Raw genomic sequence first — 19775 nt, 5'->3', positions numbered from 1 at the left:
TGGTAGTATGATGTGTCAGCTTGTGATAGGTCGGGAATTTTCCCTCTCTACAAATGCCCCCTCGAGACTCGTTCATGCACACAGTTGTACCCAATGCACAAGAGCTAGATGGAACAAATGACGAAGGACGACCCTATCTACCGCACAGCTGCCGCTACCTTTTCATGGCGTATCATCACCTTCAAAACCGGATGAAAAGGCAAGGGAAAGTGAGTGTTCGTGACTGGATTACTTTTTGGTACAGAGGAAACAGCAAGTACCCAGCTCCCAGAAAACCAGCGAGACGGGCAACCATTCCCAAGTGGAGTCAGAATCCCTTTGGCGAGATAAACGAGCCTGGACCATGGTCTGATAAAGAACACGGGGTCTTTGCAGATCTTCAAATTGAGGGTGACTCAAAGGAGGAGACTTACCTATCGGCACTCCTTTCCTGTTGGCTGTGCATATTTGTCTTTCCTAACAAGGATCTGAATAGCATCCGTCCCGGCACTTTCAAGATTGCTAGTTCTATGGCCAATGGTCGTTCATTTGGCCTTGCCCCCCCCAGTACTGGCTAGCATTTATCGTGGGCTTAACACCATTTCTTCCTCTCCTACTCCGAGCAAGTCTGGAGCTAGTTTTGCTATTCATTATGTTTACGCCTGGGTGGGTCATTTTTTCAGAAGCAACCTCCTTGAGTCCCTGCGTTCTCACAGGTTTCTACAAAGTGCGCAACGTGTTGCTTAGGGTTTCCTTTGCCATTGAATTGCAAGAACTTGGGGGGTTGATACCCATTTTGCATTCTCATATCGTCAATGCGCTTCGTATAAGGTTTTGAATATATGAGAGAATGTGTAGAAGAACCTCCATATTGTGCTCGTATGGTGTTCGTTATCATGTCTTGCAGTTGTTGGACCATCCAAGCTCTTGAAGAGCCAAAGATTTACACTCCTTGTACCAATACACTTCAACAAACACAGGAATGTTTCATGTGCTCTCCAGACTTGACTTTCACTGACGAGGATCTATTGTTAGGCCCTAAGCCTCACAATCGTCCACTTTATGTCTCTGGTTATGCTCGTGAACAAAAGACATTCCTCAGCCAAATTGAAGAATATCTTATGTTCAAATCAAAATCACATTACCACAATTCCAATCAAAAATCTTTCAAGGAGATCGAATCAGAGGATCACTCTTTTGTAATTACAGAGAATTGTACCACACATTTATCAATACAAATTCGTATTTGTGAAACTATTTTATTTGTTTGATTTATTTCGAACTAAGAAATTTAGTCGTCTACAATGACCAAGGGCAGAAGGAGACCGAGGTCCACCTCAAATCTCAACTCCCTATTGTATGCTGGAGCTTTTGCCTTTAAACCTGGATTGAGGCCCTTAATGCTGCTGGAGTAGACCATACTTCTAAAGTAAGGAATTCGGAAAAAGCCTTCTACCCTTCAGCAATTAGGGCACATCCAGTCACTCAACCTTCTGTCAGTGCTCTTGGTCTAGCTCCTCCGAGCTCCACTAGAATCCCCCACCAAAGTCCAGCACTACTACTCTTGCCCAATCTAAACCAGCTGAACAACGGCCAAGCACCACTGTCTCTGCCAAATCCAAACAAACTGAGCCACTTGTATCCAAGCCCAGTGCAGCTGCTCCACAAAGCTCTAAGGTGGTAGCCAAGGGGACTCAAACAGAAGAAGACTCCTTTTCAATTCCAACTACTGAAGTGCAACCCATCACAAGAACAGGGACACAAAAGGCTCCCAAGGCCTAGGGAATGTCATAGTGGGACCATCTGCTCTTTTTATTTTGTAGAAGGTATGTTGTTGCCACTTACCTTTTCTTTCATATGTAACCTCTTGAACTTCATTTAATGGAAAACTTTTGTTATAACCTTTTCTTACTCACCTATAATTATATTTTTGTGATTTACTATTTGTTTACCATGCCCATATATAATTAAGTACTTGTACCAAGGTGTTAATTTCCTGAGGTAGGTGATATTAGAAATCGAACCTAACCAAGGTTAGATTGAACACAACAAACATAGTCTAAGTGTTAATTTACCCAAGGCAGGTGACTCGAGGAGTCAAACCTAGCCTAGGTTCTGTTTAACATAGAAATAATCTAAGTGTTAATTTACCCAAGGCAGGTGACCCGAGGAGTCGAACCTAGCTGAGGTTCTATTTAACATAAAAATAATCTAAGTGTTATTTTACCTAAGGCAGGTGACCTGAGGAGTTGAACCTAGCCGAGGTTCTGCTTAAAATGAACATAATCTAAGTGTTAATTTACCCAAGACAGATGACCCGAGGGGTCGAATCTAGCCGAGGTTCTATTTAACATAAACATAATCTAAGTGTTAATTTACCCAAAGCAGGTGACCTGATAAGTCGAACCTAGCCGAGGTTTTGTTTGACATAAACATAATCTAAATGTTAATTTACCCAAGGCAAGTGACCCGAGGAGTCGAACTTAGCCGAGGTTCTGTTTAATATCAAAATAATCTAAATATTAATTTACCTAAGGCAGGTGACCTGAGGAGTTGAACCTAGCCGAGGTTCTGTTTAACATCAAAATAATCTAAGTGGGACAACAAGAATCTTAAAAATACATCTGATTGCATAGAAAATATACATCCTTATAATACTGCTAGGTTAGAAATAATACTTTCACAAATTGTTCAAATTCCATGGACGCAGTACAACAAGTCCATTCAAATCCTCTAACCTATAAGCCCCCATTCTTGCTACTGAAGTCACTCGATATGGCCCCTCCCAATTAGGACCTAATTTTCCCCAAGAAGGATTGCTTGCACTCCCAACAACCTTTCACAAGACCAAATCCCCTAGAATAAAAACTCTAACCTATACCATTTTCTCAAATCCCTGCTTAAGCTTTTGTTGATATTGCGCCAACCTGACTGCAACCACCTCCCTTCGTTCCTTAGTTAAATCAAGGCTATAAGCAAAGGATTGCTCACTTCCATTACCAAGGGGTTGGTCAGACCTCGGAGTCGGGAGCACTGTTTCTGTAGGAATAACTGCCTCAGCTCCATAGGACATGGAAAAAGGGGTCTCGCCCGTGGATCTTTATGGTGTTGTGCGATAGGCCCATAGAACATGAGGTAGCTCATCCACCCATTTTCCCTTTGCGTCTTCCAATCTCTTCTTCAAACCGTCTAATATAACCTTATTTGTGGCCACAGCTTGCCCATTATTTTGAGGATGTGATGGAGTAGAGTTCCTATTCTTTATTCCTAATTTGCAATAGTATTTCCGAAAAGCCTTGTTGTCGAACTGAAGTCCATTATCTAAAACAAGGATGCTCGGCATCCCAAATCTTGTGACTATATCCCGCCATACAAACCTTTTTACATCTTGATCTTGGATGTTGGCTAGTGGTTTAGCTTCTACCCACTTAGTGAAATAGTCAATAACTACTAGCAAATACCTCTGATTCCTTGTGGCTCTAGGGAAAGGTCATACGATGTCCAATCTCCATTGGGCAAAAGGCCAAGGGCTACTCAGTGGGTTCAGCAATCCTCCTGGCTAGTGAATGTTAGGAGCATACCTCTGACACTAATCACACTTCTTAACATACTCTTGCGAGCATTTTTGCATGCTCGGTCACCAATACCCCTATGTCAAAGCTCTATGACCAAGTGACCTCCCCCCCTTTATGGCTACCAAAAATCCCTTCATGTAATTCTTCTAACAACATTTGAACGGCCTCGAGATGAACACACAGCAAGTATGGTCTCAAGTATGAGCGTTTGTATAGTTTTTGGTCCTTTGAAAGCCAAAACCTTGGCGCCTTCCTGCGAACCTTCTCCACCTCAACTTGGTCCTCGGTTACAATTCCATCCTTCAAAAATGCGACCAATGGATCTTGCCAGCTAGAGCCTACCCTCGTAGAATTAACTTTTACTGGAGGCAGCTCATTATAAGCAGACGTCAGATAACTTTCAACGGGTACGATCAGAGGCAGATCCTCCCCACTAACCGTGTCCAAAGTTACGAGTGAATCAGCATGGGAATTCTTACCTCGAGGAACTTGCTCAAGCGTAAAAGAATGAAATTCCCTTGACAATTGCTTTACTCGGCCTAAATACCAAAGCATCCTTGGATCCTTCGCTTCATATTCTCCCAGGACTTGTCCAAACACAAGCCTTGAATCATAATATGCTCTTATAGTCTTGCCACCATGCTTTTGCACAACATTCAGACCTGCCAGCAAGGCTTCATACTCTGCTTCATTATTTGTTGCTAAAAACCCGAGCCTGAGTGACTTCTCTATAGTAATACCGTTTGGTGAAACCATCACCCTATTCTTGATCCCTTTTTGTTTGTTGCACCATCCATGAATAACTACCAGGTACATTAAGCTACCACCGTTTCCACATGCATAGGCCCTTCAAGTCTTTCCCCCACCTCCGAGCTTCCCAGTCCCTCAATAAATTCTGCTACTAAATCTGCTAGAACTTGACCCTTCACAGCTGTTCGAGGCATGTATTTGACATCAAATACTCCGAGCATGGCCCCCCATTTGGCCACCCTTCCCGTAAAATCTGATTTTCAAAGCAAGGCCTGTAAGGGCAACTGAGTCAAAACAACCATAGTATGCGCCTGAAAGTAATGAGGCAGCTTCTTGGTGGCATGAATGATAGCAAGAATTGCTTTCTCCAGGTGTAGATACCTAACTTCGGCCTCTTGCAGGGATTTACTGACATAGTACACTGGTTTCTGAACTCCTCTGTCCACACGTATCAAGACCAAACTCATAGCATGCTGAGCTACAGCCACATAGGCATATAAAACTTTCTTCTTTTCTGGTCTGGACAAGATTGGTAGATGGGCTAGATACGCCTTCAATTCCGCAAAAGCTCTATCACATTCTTCAAACCAAGTAAAATCCTTCCACCTATGCAATAGCTGAAAAAATGGTCTACACCGCTCTACAAACTTTGATATAAACCTATTCAGAGCTGCTGTCATTCCGGTTAGGCGCTGAAATTCCTTCAGTTTCCGAGGAGAATGCAAATCGTGAATGGCCTTAATCTAGTTGAGATTAACCTCAATCCCACGATGAGTTATCATATATCCCAAAAAATTTCCTAATCTGACACCAAAGGAACATTTGGAAGCATTCAAACTCAACTTGTGTTTCCTTAAGATTGAAAAAATATCACCAAGGTCTGACAAATGTTTGGTCCCTTCTTTACTTTTCACCACCATATCATCAATATAAGCTTCCATGTTTCTTCCTAACCGACTCTCAAACATTCTCGTCACCATTCTCTGATATGTTAACCTAGTGTTTTTTTGTTTGAGTGGCATTACTCTATATTGGAAGTTCCCTGTTAGAGTGAAGAAGGCAGTTTTCTCTTGGTCTAACAATGCCAAAGGAATCTGGTGGTAACCTTGGAAAGCGTCTAAGAAGCTCATCCTCAGATGCCTAAATGTTGCATCCACCAATTGATCAATTCTGGGAATCAGAAATGGGTCTTTTGGGTAGGCCTTGTTGAGGTCCATGAAATCTACACATACTCTCCACTTTCCCAACTTCTTCTTTACCACCACCGTATTGGCCAACCACTTAGGGCAGAAAACCTCTTTAATTGCTCCAATCTGTTTAAGCTTACGGACCTCATCCTTAACAGCTTTGGCATGCTCTTTTGGGGACTGCCGAGGTATTTGTTTATTCGGAGTAGCACTAGGGTTAACATTCAAATGATGACAAATAAATTCAGGATCAATCCCAAGTGCTTCATATGCATTCCATGTAAAGATATCAAGATTGTCTTTCAAAAACTCCACCAACTGCACTTTATCCTTTATTGGGAGTAAAGATCCGACATGAAAATATCGATCTACATCTTCCCCAATAGTGACCCTTTCCAACTCCTCACACGATATTGGACTGTCCGAGGAGCCTGGCACCCTAGCTGTGATTGCTATAACATCGGGACTACTTCAGAAGAACTCAACTCAGTAACGTGGTGATTAACTAATGCCACCATGCATTGCCTAGCTTTTGACTGACACCCCACCAATTTAGCCACCCTTTCATTAGTGGGATACTTCACCTTGACATGCAACGAGGATGCAACTACCCCCATAGCATGCAACCATAGTCTAGCCAAAGTGGCAGTGTACGGCAAAAAGGCTTTTACTACTGTAAAATCCATGCTTACCATCCTATCCCCATTCAAAATGGGCAATCGGATCCTCCCTCCTAGGATAGTGGAACTCCCATCAAATCCAATCAACGGAGAGTCATACCAGTCAAAATCCTCAAGTTTGAGCCCCAAACCTTTAAGCAAGTCCAGGTACATTATATTAGCCCCATTGCCTTGGTCAATCATCACCCTCTTGACATCATACCCAGATATCTGCACGGTCACCACCAAAGCATCGTCATGTTCATCCTCAGAAAATCCTATGATTGGCTGATCCAAGAATTTGCATCTTTTACTCGAGGCTTCTCCTTCAGGGCTTTCCACTTGTGTCGACATCAACATTACCCCTTTAGCTAGGTGAGGCTCCTCTCTCATGGTTGCGAAAATAACATTTATTGTCCCCAAAGATGCCCGAGGGGAGCCACCATTGTGTGATTCATTCCTAGGTCAATCTACTTGATTACTTGACTATTGCAGAAATTATGTCAATTTGCCCGCTTTCACCAATTGGTCCAAAAAGGGCTGCAAGGTCCTACAATTCTCAATCGTATGACCCCGTTCCTGGTGATACTGGCAATACAAGCTTTGATTTCTTTTAGTGTGGTCGCCCCCCATCTTCTTCAGCCATCTAAAATAAGGCTTGTGTTTAATTTTATCCAGAATTTGATATATTGGTTCCTTAAACACTGAGTTCACCATTTGAGGAGCAGCAACCTCATGGGACACTTAATTATAATATTCCCTCCTCAGCCGAGAAGACGAAAATCGGCTTTTTGAGTTATCCCTCCTATCATTGGTAGGAAACTTATTTTTACCTTGGATGGAACTTTGACTGTCCTCGACCCTTTTTTGCTCTTTGATCCAGTCCATCAATTGGTGCACATTCCGAGGGGGTTTCATGGTAAGTGATTTCCATAAATCGAAATTCGTAGGAAGACCCACCTTAAACGTCCGTATAGCCACATCCTCAAAATCCCCATTAATTTCATTATAAAGCTCCCAATAACGATCGGAGTAAGTCTTCACTGTTTCTCCCTCTCTCATTGACATTGAGAGCAAAGAATCCAAAGGCCTAAGAACTCGGCTTCAAGTCAGGAATCTTGCCCCAAAATCCCTGGTCAACTCCTTAAAAGAATGTATTGATACTTCTGCCAGACTATCAAACCACTTCATTGTCACCAATTTGAGGCTTAATGGGAAGACCTTACACATCAAAGCCTTATTCTTGGAGTGAATTTCCATCCTTTGGTTCAAGTGGCTCACATGTTTAATAGGGTCAGTCCTACCAATGTAGATGGTGAAAGTAGGCTGGTTGAAGTAACAAGGGAGCTCGGCTTGCTCAACACTCGAGAAAAGGGAGAACGAGATATTTGAAGGAGGGCTTTACCTATGGTATGATGACCTTGGCCCCTCCTTGGTGGGGTGATTGGTTTCTTGCGATAGTTTTTTCTTTCTGAGGTATGCCGGGAAGATGAAGTAAATGACTCACTGGGTGGAGTCCTGCTCCTAGGCCTATAACTTTCATCACTGCTAGAACTTGAGTACTGGTCTGAAGAAGGAGTCCTATCATCTCTCCCACGCATCCTGTGTTGAAGACATCTACATAGTTGCTCTAACTTTCTCTCCAAATCATACACTTCATCATCTAGTGATTGACGGCTATCCTCCTGCTGCCTCATTCATCTTGAAGAAAAAGATGCTCCCTGGCTATGTGTATGAGCCTCATGGCGATCTCTTCTCCGTTCCAAATTGACAAACCGATCCCTGCATTGGAAGCTGACAAACTCTGGCAATCCGCTCCGCTTCACCAATGATCAGACATGACGATGAAGTTGCACAATGATATTCAAAGAATTTTCCCACAGACGGCGCCAATTGTAACGGCGAAAAAGCAGTTAATCGACTCGTTGGCTTAAATGAAGACTTTACTATTTTTATATCACAATAAATTTGTTTAGAGATAGGAAGTCAAATATAATTATGACATCCAATGCACGAACAAAGAAAATTTACGTCATAGAACTGAATGAGAAAGAATGCTTCTTCTATTACTTCATAGTTTAAGAACTGGTTAAAAAAAATATAAGTGTTGGTCCTCTAGTCTAGTCTGAGGTTCGGGTTTCAGATGGATAGATTCTTTTTTTTTCTCTCTTGCCTACCCTTGCCTCTGGATCTTCCTCTTACTTTTATATCCAACTACAACTCTTCTGAATCTTACACTTGGAGGGCTGAGATTGCACTCCTAAAACCATTGTCCCGTCCAGAACAGACTAGCAAGCTTTACCCTGCACTCTTAGCTATGCCACCCCTATTCATAGTCATTTCCTCATTAATGCGGCCAAAGGAGTGGTTGTCTTGTATTTAATGCGGAGGGGATGACTTCTACACCCTTCTTTCTTCATCCTTCTCGTATTTCGTGCCAAGTCTGCTTTCTTTTCATTTTGATGTTTTAACTTTATACTTCTCATATAACTGGTGCTCGTCCCTAAGGTCTGAGGTGCATCCTCAGAAATAACCTTAATCGCCCATTTAGCCTAGCCATGGGATCCTCATCCCCACAATAAGCATTATACATAACACATAAGTAAAAAATGTTTCAAATTAGTCTAACTTGAAAATGGACCTCTTCGAGTTAGCCTAGACCTCTAATTGTTCTAACACCAATTTTTATTGTTGATGCTGTATTATGTACAAACTCAATTAACTTACAAAAACTCCAATTTTTGAGCATTCAAATTTCCAAAAATATCTTCTTTTTTAATTAGAAAAATTAGGAAATTACATGAAATAAATTGTCCTCATTGGATGCTGGATACAACAAAATGATTATTTGAGAGTCAAAATGTCAAAATCATCCCTATCGACCTAATTTTGATCAAGCTGATCAATTGTCAAACCAACTAAAATTCACCTAAGCACCAAGTTTTGCTACATTTAATTCAAATCCACCATTTGACCAACCTTGTCCGAGGTTTGACCTTAGCTTGACTAAACATTCGATTGTTTGATCATAACAAATTTATTCCCATTTAAGAATCATTAAGTTTCCTTTAATATGATTGCTCATAAGGGTAAGATCCATGAATCGTACCTTTTTTAATGACACATCGGCACATCGATTCTTTTTTTGCAAAGGCGAGGTACACGATACTTAATCTCCCTAAAAGCGATTTTGGACTCAAAGTTAGCGCGAGCCTAGAAGTACGCAGAGTCTCCTAAAATGAGACATAGGAATCCCCACCTAGTTAAAGTCCAAGAACCAAAACTTGACTCCATTAAGGTTTTTCTACCAAACTAGATCCGGAGCTAAGGTATAGGATGGGAAGATGTTAGGCACTGTGGGTGCAAGTGCCCTGCAACGTGTGGTCATCCTTCTTTCGTGGGAAGTAGGCCTTGGCCTAGGGTGGATCATGGTGAAGGGTGTAAATGGAGTTACCACCTAATTTAGGTCTAGGAACCATAAATATAGCACCCTTCGTGAAATGACTAATTTTTACCAAAGTACATGTCTGGAGTCTAGGTATAAGGATGGGAAGGTGTTAAGCACCCAACTCCACCCGACCTATGGGTCGACTTCCACTTATTGTGTTCTAGAAATCTCATTAAAGGCAAATTTAACATGTTATTTAACTCACACACACGCACTAACATGCATCTAAAGCAATCAACATGGCATAATAATCTCAAGCCTAATCATTCATCTATCATGGCATGTAACCATATATCTCCAAGGGCATAAACATCACAAGGCAGATCGGGATAAACATATTATAGCATCTAAACACCAAAAACATGGGATTCAATCAAGAAAATCATGTTAATCACCCATAAAATATTTATCAACCAACAGAATGCATATTTATGCAATAACGCAGGACTTACCTCACTTACCTTACTGCATCACAACACTTATACATCAATGCATGATTATATTCATATGCATGTTCATAGTATTCAAACAAGTTAAAACCCTAATAAGCATAAAAGGAATAAAACAAAACAAAACAAGTTAAAAACATAAAGGCAGAGACTCAAGGATAGAAAAAACAAGTTAAACATAGGCTAAAGCATGTGAATAAAATAAACGAAAAATAGGTAGGAAGAGTATTAGGATTTCTGGGCAGAAATATGTGTGCGCATACATAGGGCATACATACGCAACCCAGTTGTATGCATACACATATCATGAGTATGCGTTGTGCATGCGCACGCATACACACCCAGAACACAGAAACCAGGAAGTACAGAATAGAAACTCAAGAAACAAGAAATGAACAAAGGCAAAGTAAGCCTAAGCTAAATAAACATATTATGAACACATAAGCACATATAAAAACATAAAGAAACAAAGAAAATCAAAGAAAAGCAAATAGCCAAAGTTTGAAACTTTACCTTAACACTAAAACTCTTTAGAACTTGATTTTGACTATTCCCTTCAATCAATCTAGTCACAAGTCACAACCAATTCAAAATAAGTTAGTAAACTTTAGAACTCAAATATCAAGACCAGAAAATGTCCCAATCAAACAAAACTTGACTTAAGGATATTTTATGAAAAACTCCTTCTTTGATGCAGTATTTTCTAGTGAATCTTATGTAATTTTCCACTGGAATCTATCCTGCTTGAAAAAGTACCTTTTATGGCTTTATATGGTCGAAAAATAGGAGTTTGGGGTGGCTCGCAAACAATGTGAGATTCATTTCAAACCTAGTTTAAATACAAAAAACTTGTCTTACATAGTTTCTGAAACCCTAGTATGCACACTCATGCACAGCATACACATGTATGCATACGAATGTCCTAGGGTTTCCATGATCTTTCTTTTCTAAAAATAGTTTATTTGGCCCAAAAATAATTTATATTTTTCATGTGTGTCAACTTGTTATTGAATGACGTCTCTTACACATAGGACCACCATTAAAATGTGGTGAAAAATAACCCAATTACCACTTAACAAAGTACATATTCCTAGAATTTTCTGTTCAGAAATCAATGGCCTTAACTATGAACTCCAAAAAGGCAAAACAACACAATATATGACTTGACATCAACATATAAGCGTTAAGAACTTTACAACAAAATCCAAGTAAATACAATGATTAACCACCTATGAGCTTATGTAATATGTATATATTGATACCTAAGAGAGACTCAGATTGTTTCACATTTTGACCACCCTTTGAAAAAAAATTCTAAATTTTAAGCTTTTTTTAGTTTTTTTTTAATGTATTTTTTCTAAATAGGTTGTAGATTAAAGAAATGAAGAGGTTTCCTATCCTCCGAGGGTTCTTACTTCTTAGTTCTTACCACAAGGGAGTCTTCAAACTTCTCCTCCTTGAATTTCTTCAAATTTTTCCTCTCTAACTAAGAAGTCTATTTACTGCTTAGGTTACAACCAAGTCTTTGTATTTCATACAGGGAAATTCAAATAATATAACCAGTGTGATTATAAGGTCTACTCTATTTAATTATATTTAAATAACCTTAGAATTTTTAATATGAATTATATAATTTATATAAATTATTAATTTTATATTACAGATTTTAAATGTATTTGAGATGTAAATTATTAAATGGATAAAACATCAAGGGCTGTAGGGTCTCTACCCTTAGTGCGATGATCACTTCACAAGTATAAGTGTTGGAAAAACACATGAAATAACAGATTTGTATCTCATACAAATACACGCAGCGGAATATGAACGGATCTACTTCATTCATGATTGATAACATGTACTATGTAAATTTTAGAATTCAAAAACAAGAAAACGTACATTGGTGTGGTGAAATTCAATACAAAAGATTAGAAGTACTTGGGAACACTTTTAATCTTCACTCCAATTCCACGTTACGCCAGGAAGTGTGGTCTCTCAATCAGTTTCCAATCAATCAGTTTCCAAGGGAGAATAAGAGTGGCTTTCACTCACATACACACCATTTCACAATGATGTCTCTCCTTTTAAAATTCTATATATTTCTCCCTTTGTATTTACCTAATTATCTAATTGGACTGGCTTTTTGGGCCTTTCCAATTGGGCTTTTTCAATTAAGCTTTAGTGTGTAACTTGAAGTGGAACCAAAAGGGACCAATAAGACACTAGCTCCAATGGGTCTTGGGCTTTTCTGTCAACTCTTGACAAGTCCAAAGTTACCATTAACTATATTTAATACCACTATATAAATATAGTTCCACTCTAGGCTTTATTTATAAATTATATCCCAAAACTTTATTGTACATGCAACTCCTTCATAAAATATTCGTAGTAATACAAAATCATGAATATAGACTACCACTTTGAAAATTACTACATCTTAATCCTTGAGTACCTAGTTTAATCCTTTAAGTTATTCATCATATATTTATAAAATTCAATTTCATAAATATATATTTTAGTAATTCCTTACTAAAGTGGTTAGGCCTAACACTCTGAATAACCAAACCCATTAAACTTATCTCAAGTGAATATTTTGTATCTCTATTAAGAGATTATGAATTCCATCTTGGGAATATATGTTCCATCAACACTAAATGTGGCTACCCAACATACTGAAGTTTTGATCGTGAATTTAAATCCCATTCCTAATATATCAAAGTAACCTACATTTCATGATTAGGTTCATTATCCTCTCAGGATTAAGAGTTCATGTAAATAGAAGTCGTGAGATTTATTATTCATTTGACAATCGTTAGGAGAATAATAAATCTGACAATAGTCTAGTACAATATGTCTTAACTCTTAAAACATATCAACATATCAACTAGAAGTCTCCACTTCCACGATCAAGACAAATCATCTTAGTTAATATGTTATAGTCTTCGTAGATGAAATGTCCAATTTCATCATTGACTACGAACTAAAATTCTGAGTTTATTAAGAACTTGTGATTTATATCTTCTATAATTTTTCACATAAATCACATACTATGCATCTCATGGACTACATGATAATGTCCAACATTCATGTTACCATTATTTTAGATAATAATAAAATAACTTTATCAATCACAACATAATGTCATACATAGCATCATATAATAGGATTTAAAGGTACTAATCCTAACAATAAGTACTTGTGGGGTGTGAGAAGTAAGGGTCGGGGTTCAAGTCTCCAAGAGGGAACTTCACATATATATAAATTTAGATTAGGTTAGAGTAGAATTTTTATCTTGTATAAAAAAATTACCACAGAAATAATTTGTAAAAATGTTGTAAATTATTTTATGACTAGCACTACTCTTCTAAAAAATACTTTACATATCCACCTGCATTTAAGGCTATAAACAAGCTTAGTCAAGCCAAGTATTAAAAGTTCAAACTTGTTTATTAAAATTCCTTTTGAAAATGAGTTGTGCTCAAGTTCATCTCCAAACAAGATTTTATGTTCAAACTTGGCTCATTTTCTTACCGAGTAAGCTTAAGCTTCTTTATGAGCTACTTTATTAATTTATTTTTTTCCTAAATATTGTGAAACAATGACTAAAATACATTACATCCTTACAATTCTATGTATTTTTACTACAAATAGACTGTTTATATTTAGTGGGGACTCTAAAAATATTTTCTAGGGTGGTTATTAAAAAATTTAAATTATGCATAATTTAATAAAAAAGAGAATTTGAATATAATGCCATAACCAAGAAAAAACACGCAGAAAGGAACTGATAAGAGATAAAGTGAGAATTGAGAATGCAGAAATCTATATATATATATATATATATATATATATATATATATATAATAGACGAAGCTCAGAGAAAGTTGATTCCTGCATTTAAGGACGTGTTGACAAATAGGATAACTGCCTATTTAAAATTCAGACACGTTTCACTTTAAAAAGCGATACATTATATTGTTTCACAAGCTAAACACCGTTTGACTGTTTTTTTGATATCTTAAAAATAAAAAACCGGTTAAAATAAAATTGAAAGAAACGTTGCAATTAAAAAAACCTAACCACGTTTACAATTAAAATGTCAAAAGTTACACTGTTACGCTAAAACACGTCTAAAAGCTGAAACCTAAACACTGCGTTAGAATAAAACCCAAAATACGGTTCAGACTTCAGAGAAACATACGTTGCGGAAAGAAAAGAAAAGGAGAACAACAGAGAAAGAGAACGACAGAGGAAGAGATTCGATCTGTCATAGATGGTGGAGAGCGAAAAATCTGAGACCTTTGCCACCATCAGACCACCGTACCCTCCACCGGTATAGTCTCTGTTTTTTGTACTGAAGGTCAGCATAATCCTTTCCTCTTTAAATACTATTTTTGTTGTTTGAAAGACTGAAACTCCTCACCGTTGTTTTTCCTATTCGAATTAGAATCTTGAATCTTAAATCTTCAATATATCTATGTTTTTGAATTCAAAACCGGTAGTTCCCCTTACTTAATTTTCTAGGGTTCTTCTTTTACCCCTTTTTAAATAAAAAAATAAATGGGTTGATTTTCATTCTTTGGTTGCTTTGGTTTCAAATTGCCCCTCTATATTTTTTTTGGTGGTAACATTAGGGATTTTGCCCTTGATTTACTGTGGTTAAAAGTCAAAATTCACCTTGGATTATTTAAAATCTGAATGTATTAGACGAAAAACTTAATTTTTAATATGCAATTTGTTTGATAAAATTACTAATCGATCTTTTGTTTTGTTCTAGAATTCTTAATCCATGTTGCCAATTAAATTGTGAAAGGTTGTTTCGTATGCATCTTAAAACTCCAGAAGTTGGTGGAATGGGTTTAGATTTGATTCGTTTTTGTTTTGGGTTTTTGGGTTTTCTATCAAAATTTTTGTTTCCTCAATTTTAGATATTTGCTTTTGTTTTGGACTTTTTGGGTTTTTTATCAAAAAGTTTGTTTCCTTAATTCTAAATATTTGCTTTTGTTTTGTTTGTTTTTTTTTTTTTTTTTTTTTGTAAGATTACTGAAATTACTAAATCATTGAGATTGTAAGATTGAAATCATTGGGTATTTCCGTTTCTAACATTTATTTTCCTCCTTCAAACTTATTTTAGGCTTTTCCTGCTGGAACAGCATGCACCAAATAGAGTCCGTAAGGCATATAGAGACAAGTCGTGTACTGTAACTGGTAAAGTTATTGTTTTTTTTTTTTTTTCCCTTTTCGTTTTCAAATCTGAGGATTGAATATGATTTTGTTTTGAATTTCTTGGTTGGATTGGTTTAGATTTAGTTATAGTTAGATTTGGTTTTGAGTTAGGCTTCCATTAGCATGCCTCTAATACGTAATTTGGCCGGTTGTTTATTTTTTACATCTTAAATTATTTTTGCATTTGAAATTCATTGCATTTGTTTCTCAAGAAAAAAAAAAAAAACTGTCGCCTACAATTCCATCTTCTCCCACTTTTCTGCTCCTTCCCTGTAACAAGAAAGGTTCCATTCTTAATTTCTGATCTTACATATTTCATGCCTCATTATTCTTTCGATACCATTCATTGTTGGTTAGATTTTTTTTTTGGGGCTGATTTTTGTTAGATTTGTACTTTTTTCCATTTGCCCTTGAAATTTGAATTGATATTATGTTTTGTTGATTATTGTATTCTGGTTAGATTTGTTTTTTTTTTTTTGGCAGTTTTTTTGTTATATGTTTTTCTTCTTCTGCCTCTAAATTTTGAATTCATTTAATTCTAGCATTAAAAACGCTTCAAAATTATGCACATTTCGGGTCCAAGAATTAATTCAGTTTTCACTGTTTTTGGATATCCATTTTCTTTTTTGCCACCTTTGAAACGAAATCTTTCTAGATCAGGATCCATACCAGTAGGTTTATTGTTAGTCACTTTAAACTCAATGCTTTATAAAAGTTCACACTTTTGAAACTTTTGATTAGATAACTAAAAGAATATGAATATTGCTTAAAGAAAACACACACATTGTTTACATTAAACTTTAGGTAGATGGTATAGCTCCATACGAGAAATTCATAGATGAGTATGTGGATTAAAAAAAAAAAAATTTTAAGTTGTTAGTGTTATTTCTTGAATCCTCTATATAATTGATACTTGCCTTTGTAATTAATAGTTAGGATATAACAGCCCTACAACTCTTTGGTAACAAAGGCATTCTTTTTGTTTGGCAAAAAGTGAAGTCCTTTTGGCATTTGTAGCATTCTGTTGTGGTTGTATGTTTAATATTCAATTGTAGAAGTCCTAAAATAACGTTTTGCAGCTGAAGATGCTATTACTTTACAATTTGATTAAGAATTTAGTAATGAAAACAATTACCACTGGCTATTGGCAGCATTACAAAACTTGAGTAGACTTTGCCCTTCCTATTTTTAGCAAAAAATCCTGCCTCTCAATCTTCAATTATATCAAAATCATCTATGTTATGACTTATGAGTCAATATCTGTTTCTACTTTGTTTCTTGAGGAATATAAAAAAAGGAATTTCTTTTATTAATTTGATTAATGTATATATCTTCATCAATATTCTTAATGTGAATCACTTATCAAATATTATTTTGAACATATCCAGATTCACCCCAAGTCCATTCTTGATGGAGCACTTGGTTTTTTGTAGAAGTATCAATGTTTGGTAGCTGCTCAATCAAGCAACTGACAGTGATCTGCATGTCTGATGCAGCTTCTGCATAGTGTTAATTTCTGCATAATTATTTGTTGCTGCAGAAATTGTTCTGTTTTTCACCATAATTACTGTTTCTTTAGAATAGGTCCGGTATTGCACATTTTGTAGCAGATTGTCCTATTTTGTTTTAAAGGTTTTGGATGTATTGTTTTATGTTTCTACAGAAGTTGTTGTTTTCTGCATAATTGTTATGCTATTAGGAGTGGATCAGTTTCTCTCTTTGCTGTAAATAGTGTTCAGTTTTTGTCTAGGCAAGAGTTGCTGTTTGATTTAGGTAGTGTTCAGTTTTTTTGGCTAGGCAGAAGTTGTTGTTCTTATGTATAATTGTTGCTATTAGCAGAGGGTCAGAGGTCAGGACCCCCTATTTTTTTTACACATGTAATGTTTTGCATATTCATTAAATAAATTTCTACCTTTTATCTCAAAAAAAAGGACAAATTTTAAGGCTTTTGAAAACAAAATAAAGTCATGCCCGGTCATGATTTGCTTCTGGACTCTAATTTTAGTGTAGGTGTAAGGAAGAATGAAGGGTATTATTCATTTGATGGAGAATTTCTATTTGGTCTCATTCGAGAAATTTGTCATTTGTAAATTTCATAAATTAGTTTAGTTGCTATAATTTTTTTTTCTATCTCTGCTAATTTCCTCATTTTGTGTTATACATTTTCATTCTTAGGTTTTCTGACTTTCCTCATTTTGTGTTATACATTTTCATTCTTAGGTTTTCTGACTTTGTCTAATAGAACCACAAAATTATAAGATTTGGGGAGAAATAAAAAGAAGCAGCTTCTTCTTCTTTTGGAATTTTTAATTAAGTTTTAGTCTTTGTTGAGTATTATGTAGGTATGAGAGCTGCCTATGGGAATGTGTAGAATATCATTCATTCTTCTTCAACTTATTAATATTGTATGTGATCTTCATTTGAAATCAATTTAACATTAACATTTTGTTTTGAATCTTCTGATATGTCTAGGCATGCAAAAAGATCCTCAATGGCTTGGTTGCTTACAACATTAGACCCATAAAGACTTTTAACAAAGAAAGCATGAAATCCATAAACAAAGGGCTAAACTATTTGACTTTTGGTTTATTTTAGGATTATAAATGTTATTTTGAGCTATGGATCTAAATTTTTATGATGTTATGAAGAATGGCTTTTGTTTTTCTTCTGCTGTAAGTTTAATTTTATTCCCGTTATTCAAATTATGTTAATATATATTATTATGATGAAGTATTATTTACTTTTGATGATGTTATATAAAAAAAGAAGTGTACTTTTGATGATGCTATAAACAAACAACTAGCACAATTATAAAAATCCCGTGCATTTGCACGGGCTATAAGCTAGTAAGAATAATAAAGTAAGAGAGAGTCTAAAATGCTAACATCCTTATATATATAACAATACATTTATAAAATGGGTTGAATGAGATTTTTGTTGAATATTTTGTTCATTTGTTGTTGTCTAGCCTAATCTTGTTATTGTTTGAGCTATTTTTGTTGTTATTTGGGCTAAATTTTATTTTTGTTATTTAGCGTCCATTTGGTATGATTAATTTTTCCAACTTATTTTACTATTTAACTTATTTTTGTTACTATTCATGGGTCTCACTGCACTTTTTGGTACTATTCATAGGTCCCAACATATTTTCAGCTAATTTTCACCTTTATCTACAATACCTTCAGCAAAAAAATTTTCATTTCAACAACATAAGCGGATCCCAAACAGACCCTTAAGTTTTTATTTTTGTTATTTAAAGCATTAAAGATTATGTTTGAGGGACCAAAATTATTTTTTGCAAAAAAACTATGTCTACAAAAATTTTACAACAAATCCGTGTAAAAAATTAATGTCAATGGTGGGTCTAATTTAAAAACCAGTATTTTTTTGTAAAAAAAACAAATTAATTTAGAACTAATTATTTATATAGTTTTTTTTATTGTAAGTATAAAAAATTAAGTTGAGCAATATCATTAATAAGCTACAAATAATAATTTCATTCTCATAAAAAAAAAACACTATAATAATTGCATCTGTGACTCTATTCCGGGGCGGCACCACCTTATGGCCAGGTGGTCTCACAACCCCCCGACTTGGAAAAAAAATTATATATAGTAATTTAAAATTTTATATTTATTTACTTTTAAAAAAAATTGGGAACACTCTGAATTTTTTTTAAGCCAATAAAATTAAATTTTGATCCATAATTTAAGCAACTTAACAATATATTAAGGTCTTGCAAGCAAAAAGAACCACATGCGTTTATATTCTTTTAAGCCTATACTACGACTTTACTTTTAATTTTTGTTTTACCTAACACATTATACGACTATTTTTCCTCAAAAATATTATAATATATATTATATAACTAATTGGTCAAAGTCATGTAAATTTAGCTTTTTTCATTGTACAACTATTTTTCTTTTTCTTTTTCTTTTGATAATTTTGATTATAAAAAAAATAGTAGTTTTAGTTAATTAAGTGAATAAACTTAAAAAGTTACTTAATTTTTATATAACATCAATTAATTCATTTTATATATATATATATATATATATATATAATAAAATTTTATTTTTATGATTATAATTAAACATGTGATTGTCCATTCTAAGGAAATTTGATTAAATTTACACGAAAAGTGTCACTAAATATTATGTTTTTACATTTTGCTATCATATTATTAGTAATAAACTTATTATATTTTTATTTATATAATTTAAAATTTTATTAATTATATTATTTATGACGTCACAGATTCGACCATCGGTCGGATTTCGATCTAACCAAAAAACCAGTAACCAGTCACTTTCCTGGTTCTTTCACCATACTGGTTTATAAAACCATGGAAAAAACCCCAAAAAAAAATTGAACAAAGATTTGGAAAAAAAAATTATAATAAAACCACTAACAAGGCCCAAACCAAATGCCAATAGAAAAGCCCAGTACAAGATCAATCTCATCTCAGACTAAGTGTGTGTTTGGCTACCAATTAAAAAACTAGC

At 35.6% G+C, this 19775-nt stretch overlaps 1 long non-coding RNA gene across 2 annotated transcripts; it reads left to right on the top strand.

The window, feature by feature from the left end:
- The first annotated feature begins 14171 nt into the window (after nt 1-14171).
- On the top strand, nt 14172-17848 carry LOC142617868 (uncharacterized). Of its 2 annotated transcripts, none has more exons than XR_012841077.1 (3): nt 14172-14404; nt 15179-15252; nt 17743-17848. It is a non-coding gene; the product is annotated as an uncharacterized LOC142617868 (long non-coding RNA). The 2 variants fall into 2 exon arrangements; XR_012841078.1 differs by lacking the exon at nt 17743-17848 and adding an exon at nt 16659-16855.
- The last annotated feature ends 1927 nt before the right edge of the window (nt 17849-19775 follow it).

This window comes from Castanea sativa, chromosome 11 (genome assembly GCF_040712315.1).
Source record: "Castanea sativa cultivar Marrone di Chiusa Pesio chromosome 11, ASM4071231v1".
Lineage (NCBI taxonomy): Eukaryota > Viridiplantae > Streptophyta > Magnoliopsida > Fagales > Fagaceae > Castanea > Castanea sativa.
The sequence above is the reverse complement of the archived record's forward strand: the minus strand, read 5'-3'. Positions and strand labels throughout refer to the sequence as shown.